Raw genomic sequence first — 14,366 nt, 5'->3', positions numbered from 1 at the left:
CAGTAATCGGGCTTACCTTAGTAGGTATTAGAGCTAATTCAGTCCATACTTGCCGTGCAGCAATTTTGGCTGCCTGGTCTGCCTTCATGTTTCCTTGTGCCACATCGCTGCCATCCCTCTGATGTCCTCGACAATGCATTACAGCCACTTGCTGAGGTAGTACCACAGCCTCTAATAACTGTAAGATCTCGGTTCGATATTTAATAATACTACCTTGAGCCGTCAACAATCCTCTTTCCTTCCATAAAGCTCCATGTATATGTATTATTCCAAAAGCGTATTTAGAATCTGTCCAAATATTCACTCTCTTATCCGTACTCGGTATTAAAGCCCGAATTAGAGCGACCAGTTCTGCCTTTTGCGCTGACGTTCCTGGCATTAATGCCTTTGCTTCAATTACTTCAAGCTTAGTAACCACAGCATATCCAGAATATCGTGTTCCATTCTCAACAAAGCTGCTACCGTCTGTAAATAATGTCCAGTCAGGATTTACAAGGGGAATATCTTTCAGATCTACCCTACTGGCGTAAGTTTGTTCGATCACCTCAATACAATCATGTTCCAGCTCGCCTTCCTCTATTTTGCTACCTAAAAATTCAGCGGGATTCAAACATGTTGTTATCTTTAAAAATATATCATCCTGTTCTCTCAATATTGCCTGATATTTCAACATTCTACTGGATGACAACCAATGACCCCCCTTTTGTTCCAAAACTGCAATCACCATGTGGGGCACAAATACTTCCATTTTTGTTCCCAATGTCAATTTTCTAGCTTCTTGGACTAACATTACAGTAGCAGCCACTGCTCGGAGGCAAGAAGGCCATCCGGCACTTACCATATCCAACTGCTTGGAAAAATAGCCCACCGGTCTCTTCCATGATCCAATTCGTTGAGTTAAAACTCCAAGCGCTAGTCGTTGCCGCTCATGTACAAAGAGTTGAAATGTTTTTGTCAAATCAGGCAATCCTAATGCTGGGGCTTCTTGCAGAGCCTGTTTTAAGTCTTGAAAAGCCCTTTTACACTCTAAACTCCAAACTAATTGTGGCTCTTTTAAAGCTGCATACAGTGGTTTGGCTAACAGTCCATAATTCAAAATCCAGAGTCTGCACCACCCTGTCATTCCTAGAAAAGTTCGTAACTCGTGCAAATTTCTAGGTTCAGGGATGGCACAAATCGCTTGTATTCTATTCACCCCCAACCGTCTTTGTCCTTGGGAAATTTCACATCCCAGATATATCACTTTTTCCCGGGCAATTTGGGCTTTTTCCTTAGAAACTCGATAACCGCTCTGTCCCAGTAAATTTAATAACGCAACTGTAACAGTAATGCAGTTTTCATACCTTTCTGTCGCCACGAAAATGTCATCCACATATTGCAACAATAAGTATGCTTTTGATGGTAATTGAAAATATCCTTGCTCCTTCCAATCCTCCAGTTCTCGTGCCAGCTGATTCCCAAACATTGTAGGACTGTTTTTGAAGCCTTGTGGTAACCTGGTCCAGGTCAGCTGTCGTTTTCGTCCTGTATCCGGATTTTCCCATTCAAACGCAAATAATTTCCTACTTTGTAATGCCAATGGGATGCAGAAGAAAGCATCTTTTAAATCAATTACAGAAAAGTATCTAAATTGTTCTGCCACAGATGTTAACAATGTATAAGGATTTGCTACTACTGGATGTATATCTTTAACTATTTCGTTTACAGCTCTTAAATCTTGAACTAACCTATAATCTCCGTTAGGTTTTCTTATAGGAAATATTGGTGTATTATATTCAGATTCACATTCTTCTAACACATTGTGCATCAAAAATTTTGCAATTAATGGTGCTACCCCTTTCCTAGCTTCTAACTGTATAGGATATTGTCTAACTCTTACCGGTTGGACACCTTCTTTCAATTCTACTATGACAGGTTTTGCTGCTTTCGCTAATCCCGGTACTTGTGTCTCCCATACCCATGGTACTACAGCGTTTTCTACCTCTATTGGTATTGTTGTATTAGCTATTTCTTTTACTATAAATATTCTAGCTATTTCTTCCTCAGGTATCTGCAACTTAGCTTTTCCATTTTCAAATATTATTTTAGCATTAAATCTTGACAATAAATCTCGTCCTAACAAAGATGTAGGACAATCCGGTACATAGAGAAATTCATGATCTAATTCTTTACCCCTAAAATTTAGATGCAATGGCCGCAGAAAGGGCCGTTGCTCTGTTTTTCCTGTAGCTCCTACCACAGTTATCATCGTATCTCCTATCTTTCCTAAACAAGTATTTAAAACAGAATAAGTTGCCCCAGTATCTACCAATAATTGTTTCTCTTCCCCATCAATTTCTGTTGTCACTTTTAATCCATCACTTAGTCAGCTACTATGTTGCCCCAAATGTCCTAACATCATTGTTTCTGCCATTGGTGTTCCTCCTACTGAAGTCTGCTGGGCCAAATTCATTTTCACTGGGCACTCATTTTTCCAATGTCCCTGTTGTCTGCAAAACGCACACTGATTTATCCCTAGCTGATTTTGAGGTATTCCCCGCATGCCTCCTACCCTGTATCCTCCTCGACCTCGTCCTCTACTTCTGCCTCTTATTCCTTGATTTACTCGTTGTAACATTGCTAATAATCCTGCCTGATTTCTCTTTGTGGTTTGTTTTTTTTTTTTTTTTCCTATTATTGTACACTTTCCAGCTGATTGCTTCCAAATTACTAAATCTCCTGGGGAAAAAGGAACTTTCCCATATACTTTATCAGTCCCCGAAATTGCCTCTCGTAAAGGGGCTAATAATACTTTACTGTTTTGCTCTTGTTCCTTCCTCCCTTGTCTTGTTCTCTGTGCAATTGGGGTTCGTTGCGCTTGTCTTGGGCATGATGAATGCCCTGGCGAACCCTTCGGTGTTAACTTAATCTGGATCGCTCCAGTATTAATTGATTCTGACGGTTTTACCGCCTTAATACTATCAGTATCACTATCGTCCCCTGCATCTATATCGGACATCACAGGGGCCGTCGGTGATGCTAAAAGTGATACCTCCTCTGGCTCTCTTATTGAATTTTGTATTGCCAAACAAGTCATACACTTCTTATTACCTACACATCCTTCACGTTTTGTTTTATCTTTTTTTCGGGATGTACCAACAACATTCCACATTCTCTCTGCATATCTGGATGATTACGTATATCATAAAATAGATCAACATATGGTACTTCATCCCATTTTTCAAGTTCTTAACAATATCTCATTAATGGACCTATAACACCCGGATCTAAACTTCCGTGTTCAGGCCACCGGGGTCCATCATACTCATATTGTGGCCACCAATTCGTACAATAATCTATAAATCGACTTTTACTCATACTCTGAAAATATCCCGCACTTTTCCAATGCTTTAATAAACATCCTAACGGAGAATTATCCGGTATTACCATGGTCTTACACATTCACTCCACACACACACACTAAATCTACGGGGTAGAAAACGGAAAGATAGCCTCTGATGGGAAACAAAAGACCAAACCAAACTCACGAGACAGCCACGTATGTCTGTGAGTGCTGGACCTGCGGGGCTTTCGCTCCGTCTGACGGCCAGCGCCTAGGCTTCCACAGACCAGACCTCGAGCTCGTTAGCCCAACCTTGCGTGAATCGCCGTCGCGTCTTATTAGGCAGGCACCCGACCAAATATTACAATAAAGCACCTTCGGGCTTACCACTTTGGGACGTCAGGAGCAGCGCAGAGCGGGCGCAGCCGATGGCTCCCCGAGAATTCCTCGGTGCCGGCACGGAGCAAAATCGGAAAGCGAACCGTCAACACTACTCCCGAAGTCCCATCTGGGTCGCCAGAAAACTGTTGCCCGTAAAGAAACACATAACTACGAAAGCAGTTATATGCGGTGCTTTATTCGGGGCCCGGGGTCTCAGGGACTCATGTCCAAAGCTGAGAATCCCAAATCCCCGTTTAACTTGGTTAATATTTATAGTGTTCGGTTACGTAACATAATCAACAGAATTGCTAAGCTACATGATTGTTTCCCATTTATAGTTTCTTCAGTTACTGTTGCCAAGATTTGCTTATCATTTACCTAGTTCATCAGATTGTGCTGTACCCAGTTCATCAGATTGTACTGTACCCAGTTCATCAGATTGTACTGTACCCAACACCTACAATTATACCTTCATCTTGTCTACCAAGTATAACCTATTCTAATCAATATAATGTAACACGTGTTTTTTTTTTTTTCTTTCCCCCCTTTCTTTCTTTTTCCTTCTTTCCCTCAAAGGAAAGGTCTTAATACACCGCTTTGCATCGTACGTTACGGGGTAAGCCGTTTGGAAACACTATAGGGCCGACGCCGCGCCGCAACCCTGCTCCGGGGCCCGCCTGCCCCCCCGCTCCGCTCCGCCGCGCCGCCTCCGCAGGGGCGAGCGCGTGCCCCGGCCCGCGCTGCCAACGAACTGGCGCCCTAAACGCCGCGCACGCAAAACGCAAAGTCACACCCGCGCTCCCAGCGTGGCGCCGGGTCCCAGCCCGCCCCCCCCCCCACTCGCCCCGCACCGCCGCCTCCACGCAGCGACGGCCGCAGCGGGCAGGATGCAGCCCGACGCCCCCCGAACCTATGCGTTCGCCTCACCCGGGGGCCCCACATCCTTCACTCCACGCCACCTCCGCACTCACCCGCCGCCGCCGCCGAGCGAAAACGCCCTCCCTGCTCGCCGCCATCTTGCTTCCCCGCCGCCGCGCATGCGCCGCTCGCCAACGGACTGCGGCGGCAGTGGCGCTTGAGCACCGCGCACGTGCCGGCTCGGACAGCGCGGGGGGGGGGGAGCGAGGGGAGCGGGAGGGGCGGGGGGGAGCGAGGGGAGCGGGAGGGGAGCAGAGGGAGCCCGAGGGGCGGGGGGAAGCGAGGGGAGCCCGAGGGGCGGGGCGGAGTGCGAGGGGAGCGCGAGAGGCGGGGGGGAGCGTGAGGGGAGCAGGGGGAGCCCGAGGGGAGCCCGAGAAGCGGGGGGGGAGCGCGGGGGCAGGGGGGAGCGCGAGGGGACCAGGGGGAGCGCGAGGGGCGGGGCGGAGCGCGAGGGGAGCAAGGGGAGCCCGAGAGGAGCCTGAGAAGCAGGGGGGAGCCCGAGAAGCAGGGGGGAGCGCGAGGGGACCAGGGGGAGTGCGATGGGCGGGGCTGAGCGCGACGGGAGCAAGGGGAGCGCGAGGGGCGGGGGAGAGCGCGAGAGGAGCCTGAGAAGCAGGGGGGAGCGCGAGAAGCGGGGGGGAGCCCGAGAAGCGGGGGGGAGCGCGAGGGGAGCAGGAGGAGCGCGAGGGGCGGGGCGGAGAGCGAGGGGAGCAGGGGGAGCCCGAGGAGGGGGGGGGAGCGCGAGGGGAGCCCGAGAAGCGGGGGGGAGCGCGAGGGGAGCCTGAGAAGCGGGGGGGAGCGCGAGGGGCGGGGGGGAGCGCGAGGGGAGCAGGGGGAGCCCGAGGGGCGGGGCGGAGCGCGAGGGGAGCAGGAGGAGCGCGAGGAGAGGGGGGGAGGGCGAGGGGAGCCCGAGAAGCGTGGGGAGCGCGAGGCGCGGGGGGGAGCGCGAGGGGAGCAGGGGGAGCGCGAGGGGCGGGGCGGAGAGCGAGGGGAGCAGGGGGAGCGCGAGGAGGGGGAGGAGCGCGAGGGGAGCCCGAGAAGCGGGGGGGAGCGCGAGGGGAGCCCGAGAAGCGGGGGGGAGCGCGAGGCGCGGGGGGGAGCGCGAGGGGAGCAGGGGGAGCGCGAGGGGAGCGCGAGGCGCGGGGGGGAGCGCGAGGGGAGCAGGGGGATTGCGAGGGGCGGGGCGGAGAGCGAGGGGAGCAGGAGGAGCGCGAGAAGGGGGGGGGAGCGCGAGGGGAGCAGGGGGAGCCCGAGGAGCGAGGGGGGAGCGCGAGGGGAGCCCGAGAAACGGGGGGGAGCGCGGGGGCGGGGGGGGAGCGCGAAGGGAGCCCGAGAAGCGGGGGGGAGCGCGAGGGGCGGGTGGAGCGGGGAATCCCGAGGGGCGGGGGGGAGCCGGGGAGCCCGAGGGGCGGGGGGGAGCACGAAGGGAGGCGAGACCCGCAATGGCATGCTCGCGCCGCGCCGCTGCAGCCGGGCGGCTCACGCGTGCGAACCGCAGCCCGCCGCGGCAGCCCGGGACTCCCAGCGAGCGCCCCGAGGCTGCCCGAGCCCGTGGCCGCTCCAAGAGCACCGGGAAGGGGCGACGAGCACGCTCCATTCGCTTACCCGTTACCGAAACGGCGGAGAGCAGCAGCAAACATGGCGACCGGCACTGAGCATGTGCGCGCCGGCTGTCTGCGCATGCGCGCCCCCCCACCGGGTGCAGTACCGCTTTTTGGACACAGGGTGGCAGCAGTAAGCGCGGCGGAACCCAGTGCGCGTGCGCGCCCCCCTTTATCGTGCCCAACCGCTTTTCGACGCCCCGAGGGCAGCAGGGCGCGCGGCCGGCCGCCGTGCGCCCGCGCGCCCCCCTTTCCGTGCCGTACCGCTTTTTTGACGCCCCGAGGGCAGCAGGGCGCGCGGCCGGCCGCCGTGCGCCCGCGCGCCCCCCTTTCCGTGCCGTACCGCTTTTTTGACGCCCCGAGGGCAGCAGGGCGCGCGGCCGGCCGCCGTGCGCCCGCACGCCCCCCTTTCCGTGCCGTACCGCTTTTTTGACGCCCCGAGGGCAGCAGGGCGCGCGGCCGCCCCCGGCACGCGCACACCGCTGCAGAGCCCCCCCGCCCGCCCGCCCTTTGCAGAGATTTCACCACCCTCGCCTCAGCTCATCTGCCCTTATTTACAGCGCCTGCTGCGAGGCGCCGCGTCGCCGCGTGTCCTGCTCGAGCCGCTGCTCCTAGAGGCTTCAGTAACAGCGCTTTCCTTTGAACATCGTTGCAAAATACTCCACAGACAAAAAAAGAGTCAGAGGCTGCACTTAAAAAAACAAAACGAAAACAAAAAAACCACCCACCTACTTAACGGGACAATTTGCAAGCGTTCCAAGAAGCAGCCGTTCTTCTTTAGGACTTTCGACCTCTCGCCTTTACTGATCGTTAAACAAAATAAACAGCCCAAAGCAAGCCGCGCTATTTGCTTGACAGACTGCTCGGTTTTTATTATTAAACGGTACGAGATGCTGGCACGCGGCATGTCTTCTTCGGATTCTTGGGCTGACGTTCCTTCGGCCGCACGCACGCGGTCAAAGGCGTCTTTTTCACGTCCCGCCGTCAGGGCCTCCCCAGCAATTCCCGCAGCGACTCCCCCCTCGGGACAAACAGCTCGAGGACACGCACGGTCTTGCTAAAAGAACGGGGGGGGGGGGGGGGGGGGAACAAACGCGTGCGCTGAGCGCGGCACTCGCAGACCCGATCTTCGGGTCCAAAAGAAAACTCTCTAAAGCGGACCAGGCGGGCCAAAGAGGTCCCTTCTTTGCGCCACGCTTCTTTCCTCGCACAGACGTCGGCCGCCTCTGCCCGCTCTCACGGTATCCCCTACCGGCAAGGACACGGCGAAACGTTTCGGAAACGACGGCGTTTCCCAGAAGCGTTTCCGCCGCCTTGGGAAAACGGCCGAAGGAGAGGCTCACGCGGGGCGCGTAGCTAGAAAGAACGCTCCGCACAAAGGCCTAAAATGACCAGCCCGGAGCAGGGATCCCGGGCTCTCCGGGAGCGCAGGAGTTCTCACGTCCTTACTGAGCAGAGACCGCTGCCCGTGAAACACGAGACGCCGCAGCGACGCCGATCGTTGGAGGGAAGCCTGCAATAAGAGCGAAAGAAAAGCAGACGTTGAGGACAAAGACCAAGTTACGAGCCCCTCGCGATTCAGACACGCTTCTAGATTTACCGCCTATTTCAAGGCGCGCCTTCGGCAATTCCGTCCAATTGATTTTCCCCGAAGCCCGAGACGCGGACGAAACGCCTCTCAAAGGAAGGTACGGCATAACCGCTCTGGCCTATAAACTACCGGTTTCGACGCAGGAAAAGCACAGGGAAAGCACTAGCGTTCCCCCCAAGAAACCACGTCCAAGCGGACCGATGAAGTAGGCCCCAAGTCTGAAAGCGGACCTAAAGGAGCCCGTTTGGCGGTCGCGAGCTGGAATACGCCGTTCTCCTTCTCACTAACAACCTCCCGTAGAGACCGGCAGCTGTACAGCGCCTTCTACGCTACACGGAGGAGTCGGATAGCGGGCAGATGCCGCGTCCCGAATGCGCAACTAGAGATTGGAACGCACGGACGTAAACAAACGCCCGTGACGTAGCGGAGGTCTAGCGTATTCACGTTTACCGTGCGTCAGTTCTCCTCTGCGGACAGGCCGTTCCATCTTCTTTACTCGTTAGCTGACAGACGCCCTAGGAGAAAGCAAAGAAAGGAAGAAATTCAAAAGGAAATGAAACAGATCGGAGGGAGCCTCAAAGGCTTTGATCCATCCCCCCAGGCAGCCGAACCACCTTCGCAAAGGCACACCTCAAAAGACACGTCCTTCCGGGATCGCTGCACAGCCCAGCCAGAAAAGAGGAACAGAAACAAACAGAACGAGAAGGCTGCAGAGGGGGACGGAGGGCCGGAAAGGAGCCTGCTGTCCAGCGATGGTATTTTACCGCTCCTTGCGCGTTAGCAGCCCCTTTCAGATGCTTAAGCCCAAATTCTCTCAGCCCTTAACAGCTTCAGTACCCGCGGCACCTAGTTTTTCCACGCTCTCCAGTCTTCCTCGCTCTTTCCCGTCTCGGGCGAAAAGCCTCCCAGACCCCGTCTGTACTTACGCGCTTCCTTAAAACAGGATCGCCGAAATCAACCGAACGGGCTGAGCTGCTCCTCTTCCGCTCGCCGGCCCTCGGAACGTCAGCCTGCAAACGAATCGGACCACCGAGGTCACCGGCAGAGTCTCCTTTCGGAGCTCGGCCCCGGCCCCCCCCAAGCTTTAACGACGGTTTCCCAAGCGGGGCAAACGCAGGGCCTCCCTTCGGCCCCGGAACGGTTTTTATCGCGGGCTCCCAAGTCGCCGTTACGACACTAAGCGGCAAAGCAAGGCAAAGACAGCTGGGGTCGCAGCTTACCCACCTAGGCACGAAAATTCTTCTTTGAGGCCTCCCTCGCTGCTTTTGCCAGGTAAACACACCAAAACAAAGCTCCCGACAGGCAGCTGAGGCTTCACATGGACCTCGGGGCCCCGCTAGCAACGGCGACGCCGGAGCCGCCGGGCTACCAGGCGCTATTCCCCCCCCCCCCCTCCCCTCCCCTCCCCTCCCCTCCCCTGCCGGCCCGCGAACCGCGGCTTATTACTCACGAGTCCGGGAAGGACGCCGCCGACCTTCCCGCGGCCGAAGGCTCCTCGTCAGGAGCGGGCAGAGAACCTTTCCGCCGGCATTCGGAGTCTCCCGGCCGCTCTCGACACCCGATAACTTGCCGAGAGCGGGCTGAGGGCGGGAGCCTGCAGTTCTTCACGGCAGCACACAGTCGTTCCCCGATGTGCCGAACGCCTAGCATTAACACAATTTAGAAATACAAAAATACCACCGCTACAGGGCGCAAAGCCAAGCTGAAATTTCGGCAGCCAAAGCAAACCTCTGCGCGCCCGACAGAACGAGCCACGTGCATCGGCGCCTACAGCTCCTCAAGGCTAGCGAGGCCTCGTGGGCGACGTTCCTCTGGCAGGCTGCGCAGCTGAACTCCCCCGTGTCGCCTAAGAGTCCGTGACGTGACGTGACGTGACGTATTCAAAGCTCAGCAGAAATTAACAATCCAAAGTTGTTTCTAAGCACAAAAGCGGATCTACTACACGAGAAGGAAGGAGTCCTAATTCCGCAAGGCTTTACCTTTTCTTCGAGCTGCCGTCTTCCTGCTGCCCCACATACCATTGCCAGGCAATTAACCTGGGGTCGCGCTAAATGAGCCTTCCTGAAAGCCACCTCTTCGTTTTACAATTCGCACGCTTGCCTCTCCCTCTCTCTCTGGCCACCTGACCGCCGTTCCCCGAAGACGGGAATTTGCCGTCTTGGAGCTCTTAAAGCACGACGCTTCACAGATGCAGAGAGTCACGCGCACGGAAACGGATGGACGCAGCGTCCTTTCCGTAACGCGTACGCACCTTCCGTTAGATGTCGCTCATCTGTTATTCCGATCGCTATTACCGGCGAACCTTCCTCACCGGGAGGAACGGGCTTTCCCTTTCGGGGCGACGGAGACGGCTCTCGCTCGGTTCCCTTTAATTTTATTACTTCGGCTCGCTTACGTTTTTCTGTCTCTTCAGCTTCAGCCGTGGCAACGAATCTAAAAATTAAATATCCTATCTTTCCTTTTCTACGTACGCGTGTACGATAACAAAACAAAATACAAACGACCGAAGCAAAACTAAGGCAGCTACGGTTAACAAGAGGCGCAGGGCAGCAACGGGTCGCTTAGTCCTCAGCGCTGCCTCCGGGAGGGAGGCCGAAAGAACGAACGTTCCGCATCAAGAGTTACCTTGGTTACCCGGGCCAGAACGCCTCCTACTGTCGCAGCTTCTGGGGAGATCGAGGGTCCGCTGCTGCATTTTTGCTTCCTCCTTTCAGCCCGCCCCTTCGGGAGTAAGCGCAAAAAACCGCTCGCTCGTCCGGCTTTGCTCTTTGTCAGCATTTGCTATTGTCGGTTCCGCCTCTGTAACAAAGACAGAAAATTGCATTTCGCTTCCAACAAAACACTTCGATTTACACGCGTTCTTTTTCTCTTTCCCGTGTGTTGCCCGTAAAGAAACACATAACTACGAAAGCAGTTATATGCGGTGCTTTATTCAGGGCCCGGGGTCTCAGGGACTCATGTCCAAAGCTGAGAATCCCAAATCCCCGTTTAACTTGGTTAATATTTATAGTGTTCGGTTACGTAACATAATCAACAGAATTGCTAAGCTACATGATTGTTTCCCATTTATAGTTTCTTCAGTTACTGTTGCCAAGATTTGCTTATCATTTACCTAGTTCATCAGATTGTGCTGTACCCAGTTCATCAGATTGTACTGTACCCAGTTCATCAGATTGTACTGTACCCAACACCTGCAATTATACCTTCATCTTGTCTACCAAGTATAACCTATTCTAATCAATATAATGTAACAATTCCCCCCTTTGAAAATACTTCAAGTCTTCCAGACTGCAAGGATTTTCATCATCAGTTCCGCAGATTTCCATATTCTTTGGACCGTCTCAAACTGGTGATTGTAGCTGCAATGAATTATTTCCAATGTCTTCATATCTCGGGGGAAGTTCATGATTCTTCCTGGTAACAGCTTTTAAAATTTTCCCCAAGTGTTGCCGTTCCTTATTAACAATATTTTGAATCAAACGCAACACTCCCATAATAGCTAACATAATAATTATAATTATTATACACCATTGAATTAAAGATGCTACCCAACCAGAGATGTTCAATCCAAATGACTTTGCTAAAGCAGCCACCCAATTATGGGTACTTTCTTCTCTTTCTTCCTCAGTTGCACGTTCAATTTGCGTTAGCTGAGACAAATCACGTTCTACCGCGGCTGTAACATTCGGAATATGTACACAACAATGATCAATCTTATCTCGTAAATAACCACATACTCCATGTTCTTTTAGCAACAGCATATCTAATGCCATTCTATTTTGCAGGGTCATTTTTGTGGTTGCCTGTAATTGTAAGTTTATTTCCTTAAATCCTTCTTTAGTCACTCTTGCTAGCCTTTCCGTTTGTCCTAACAACCGGTACAACATTTCTCTATTCCGATAAGCACTAATTGGAGCAAACAATGATTCTAAAGCCCAACCTAACTTCACACCGGATGATGGTTCTTGCCAATCATCATCATCCTTTATTTCTCTCTTCATTATCCATAAATTTTCTAATCTACCCTTAAATGGCGCTTTCTTCCAAATTGGGCAGAGAGTTGGTAACCCTAAAGTTATTTCAGTCACCAACCCATCCAAGGGGAGGTGAGTCGTCCATTGTCCATCACTTGTAACCCAAACTAAATTTCCTGTGCTCCTGATCGTAGTTCTACAATCTATTCCCACTCCGAATTGTATTACAGGTTCACTCATGGAGTATTTAATTCCTCTACAGGCACAACCTGTCCTTAATGCAAGGACCACAGGTGGAAAGGTAACTTCACTTTCGGGGTGTCACAAGTGTATACTTTTGTACAGTTCTAGACTGGGTGTTTTTCAGCTAACTTTCTTTTGCATTAGATTTTCTTGTGTTTCCTGTTGTGGCGCCTGGATTATTTGTATTGGTTGCATTTCGTCTTTTTCCAAATCTTTTAACTCTCTCCTGGCTCTGTTTCTTTTCTGCATAGGTTCTGATTTTGCAGTAACCTCTAATGCCCTTTTTCCATAATCAAAACTCTCTTTAATCCAAACAATACAGGTGTAGTTTCCTACATCTGTCTTACTTACATTTCGCAATGATAAAATCATAGTACCCCTTCGTGTATCACTATCCCATCGGATTGTAAACCCAGTTGACAATTTGGACTCATTCTTCTGCCAATAGCAACTAATGTCTTGGATTGAACTTCTCATATCTCCAACAAAATCACAAGTCAAATTTACATCCATTCGTTCTTCTATATGTACAGTAGCATATGTATGTATTATTTGAGCGAAACCATTACTTAATCCTACCCAGCATAGTATTACCAAGATGTAAATCTCAGTTTTGTAGGAGTGATCATTTTTACCCCCCATTGTGATGGTACCTTCTTCACTCTGGTATAATGAATCCAATTATCAATTCCTGCTACTTTCACAGCGGTAAATGTTATCAATAGTACCAAATAAAGTCCATGCCACTGTTCCTTTAAAGGCTCCGTTTGCCAATTTCGAACATACGCTTGGTCTCCTGGTTGATTCTCCAACGGCAAAGGGCGATTCCAGATGATCGCGGCACGTAAGGCTGTGAGTAATCTGCTTAAAGAAATTATATAACTATAAACATCTTGATCTCCTTGGAGGTGTAAATCTGCACTTCCCATTCCCTTCGTTGGTGCAGTATATGGCTTACCGTACAGAATTTCATAGGGACTTACAGACAACCCTTCTCTAGGTTTTATACGAATTCTCAATAAAGCAAGGGGCAATGCCTGTGGCCATTGGATTTGAGCTTCCTGGCATATCTTTTTAATTTGTCCTTTTAATGTTTGATTCATCCTTTCTACCTTTCCACTAGATTGTGGCCTCCACGGTGTATGTAAATCCCAGCTAATTCCAAGCATTTCACTAATTTCCTGTACTATTTTAGCTATAAAGTGTGGGCCTCGATCTGAAGAAATTCCTAAAGGTACCCCAAATCTAGGTATGATCTCTTTTAACAAAGTTTTTACTACTTCTCTAGCTTGATTCGTTCTACAGGGAAATGCTTCTAGCCACCCTGAAAAGGTACATACGTATACCAATAAATACTGAAACCCTTTTGATTTAGGTAATTCTGCAAAATCCACTTGCCAATAGTCACCTGGTTCTATTCCCACTTTCAAAGTTCCCATTTGAATTTGTTTTCGTATTACCGGATTATTCTTTAAACATACTGGACACTTCGCATTCACCCCTTTTGCTATTGTTAACATTTGTGCAGATATAATGCTCCGCTTTAAAAACTGCACCAATGCTTCTGCTCCCCAATGGCATTTATTATGTTCAGTTTGTATTATTCGTTTCATAATTGTAGCAGGCACTACTACTTGTCCATTACCTGTTACATACCATCCATGTGAATTCTTCTGTGCCTTTACCAAATCGGCTAATTTTTCATCTTCTTGGGTATAAAAGGGATTTACAGAGAGATGAGCAGTAATCGGGCTTACCTTAGTAGGTATTAGAGCTAATTCAGTCCATACTTGCCGTGCAGCAATTTTGGCTGCCTGGTCTGCCTTCATGTTTCCTTGTGCCACATCGCTGTCATCCCTCTGATGTCCTCGACAATGCATTACAGCCACTTGCTGAGGTAGTACCACAGCCTCTAATAACTGTAAGATCTCGGTTCGATATTTAATAATACTACCTTGAGCCGTCAACAATCCTCTTTCCTTCCATAAAGCTCCATGTATATGTATTATTCCAAAAGCGTATTTAGAATCTGTCCAAATATTCACTCTCTTATCCGTACTCGGTATTAAAGCCCGAATTAGAGCGACCAGTTCTGCCTTTTGCGCTGACGTTCCTGGCATTAATGCCTTTGCTTCAATTACTTCAAGCTTAGTAACCACAGCATATCCAGAATATCGTGTTCCATTCTCAACAAAGCTGCTACCGTCTGTAAATAATGTCCAGTCAGGATTTACAAGGGGAATATCTTTCAGATCTACCCTACTGGCGTAAGTTTGTTCGATCACCTCAATACAATCATGTTCCAGCTCGCCTTCCTCTATTTTGCTACCTAAAAA

General features: G+C 51.1%; 1 long non-coding RNA gene across 2 annotated transcripts in view; it reads right to left on the bottom strand.

Moving 5' to 3' along the window:
- Positions 1 to 4,751, bottom strand: part of LOC136996154 (uncharacterized) — a 64,537-nt gene extending 59,786 nt beyond the window's left edge. For both annotated transcript variants that reach the window (XR_010887464.1, XR_010887465.1), the window contains exon 1: positions 4,675 to 4,751. This is a non-coding gene — a long non-coding RNA (uncharacterized lncRNA). The remainder of the gene's footprint in view (positions 1 to 4,674) is intronic.
- Positions 4,752 to 14,366: the final 9,615 nt, after the last annotated feature.

This window comes from Apteryx mantelli, unplaced genomic scaffold, assembly GCF_036417845.1.
Source record: "Apteryx mantelli isolate bAptMan1 unplaced genomic scaffold, bAptMan1.hap1 HAP1_SCAFFOLD_211, whole genome shotgun sequence".
Taxonomy (NCBI): domain Eukaryota; kingdom Metazoa; phylum Chordata; class Aves; order Apterygiformes; family Apterygidae; genus Apteryx; species Apteryx mantelli.
Note: the sequence above shows the minus strand (reverse complement) of the source record. Positions and strands in the feature narration are given on the sequence as shown.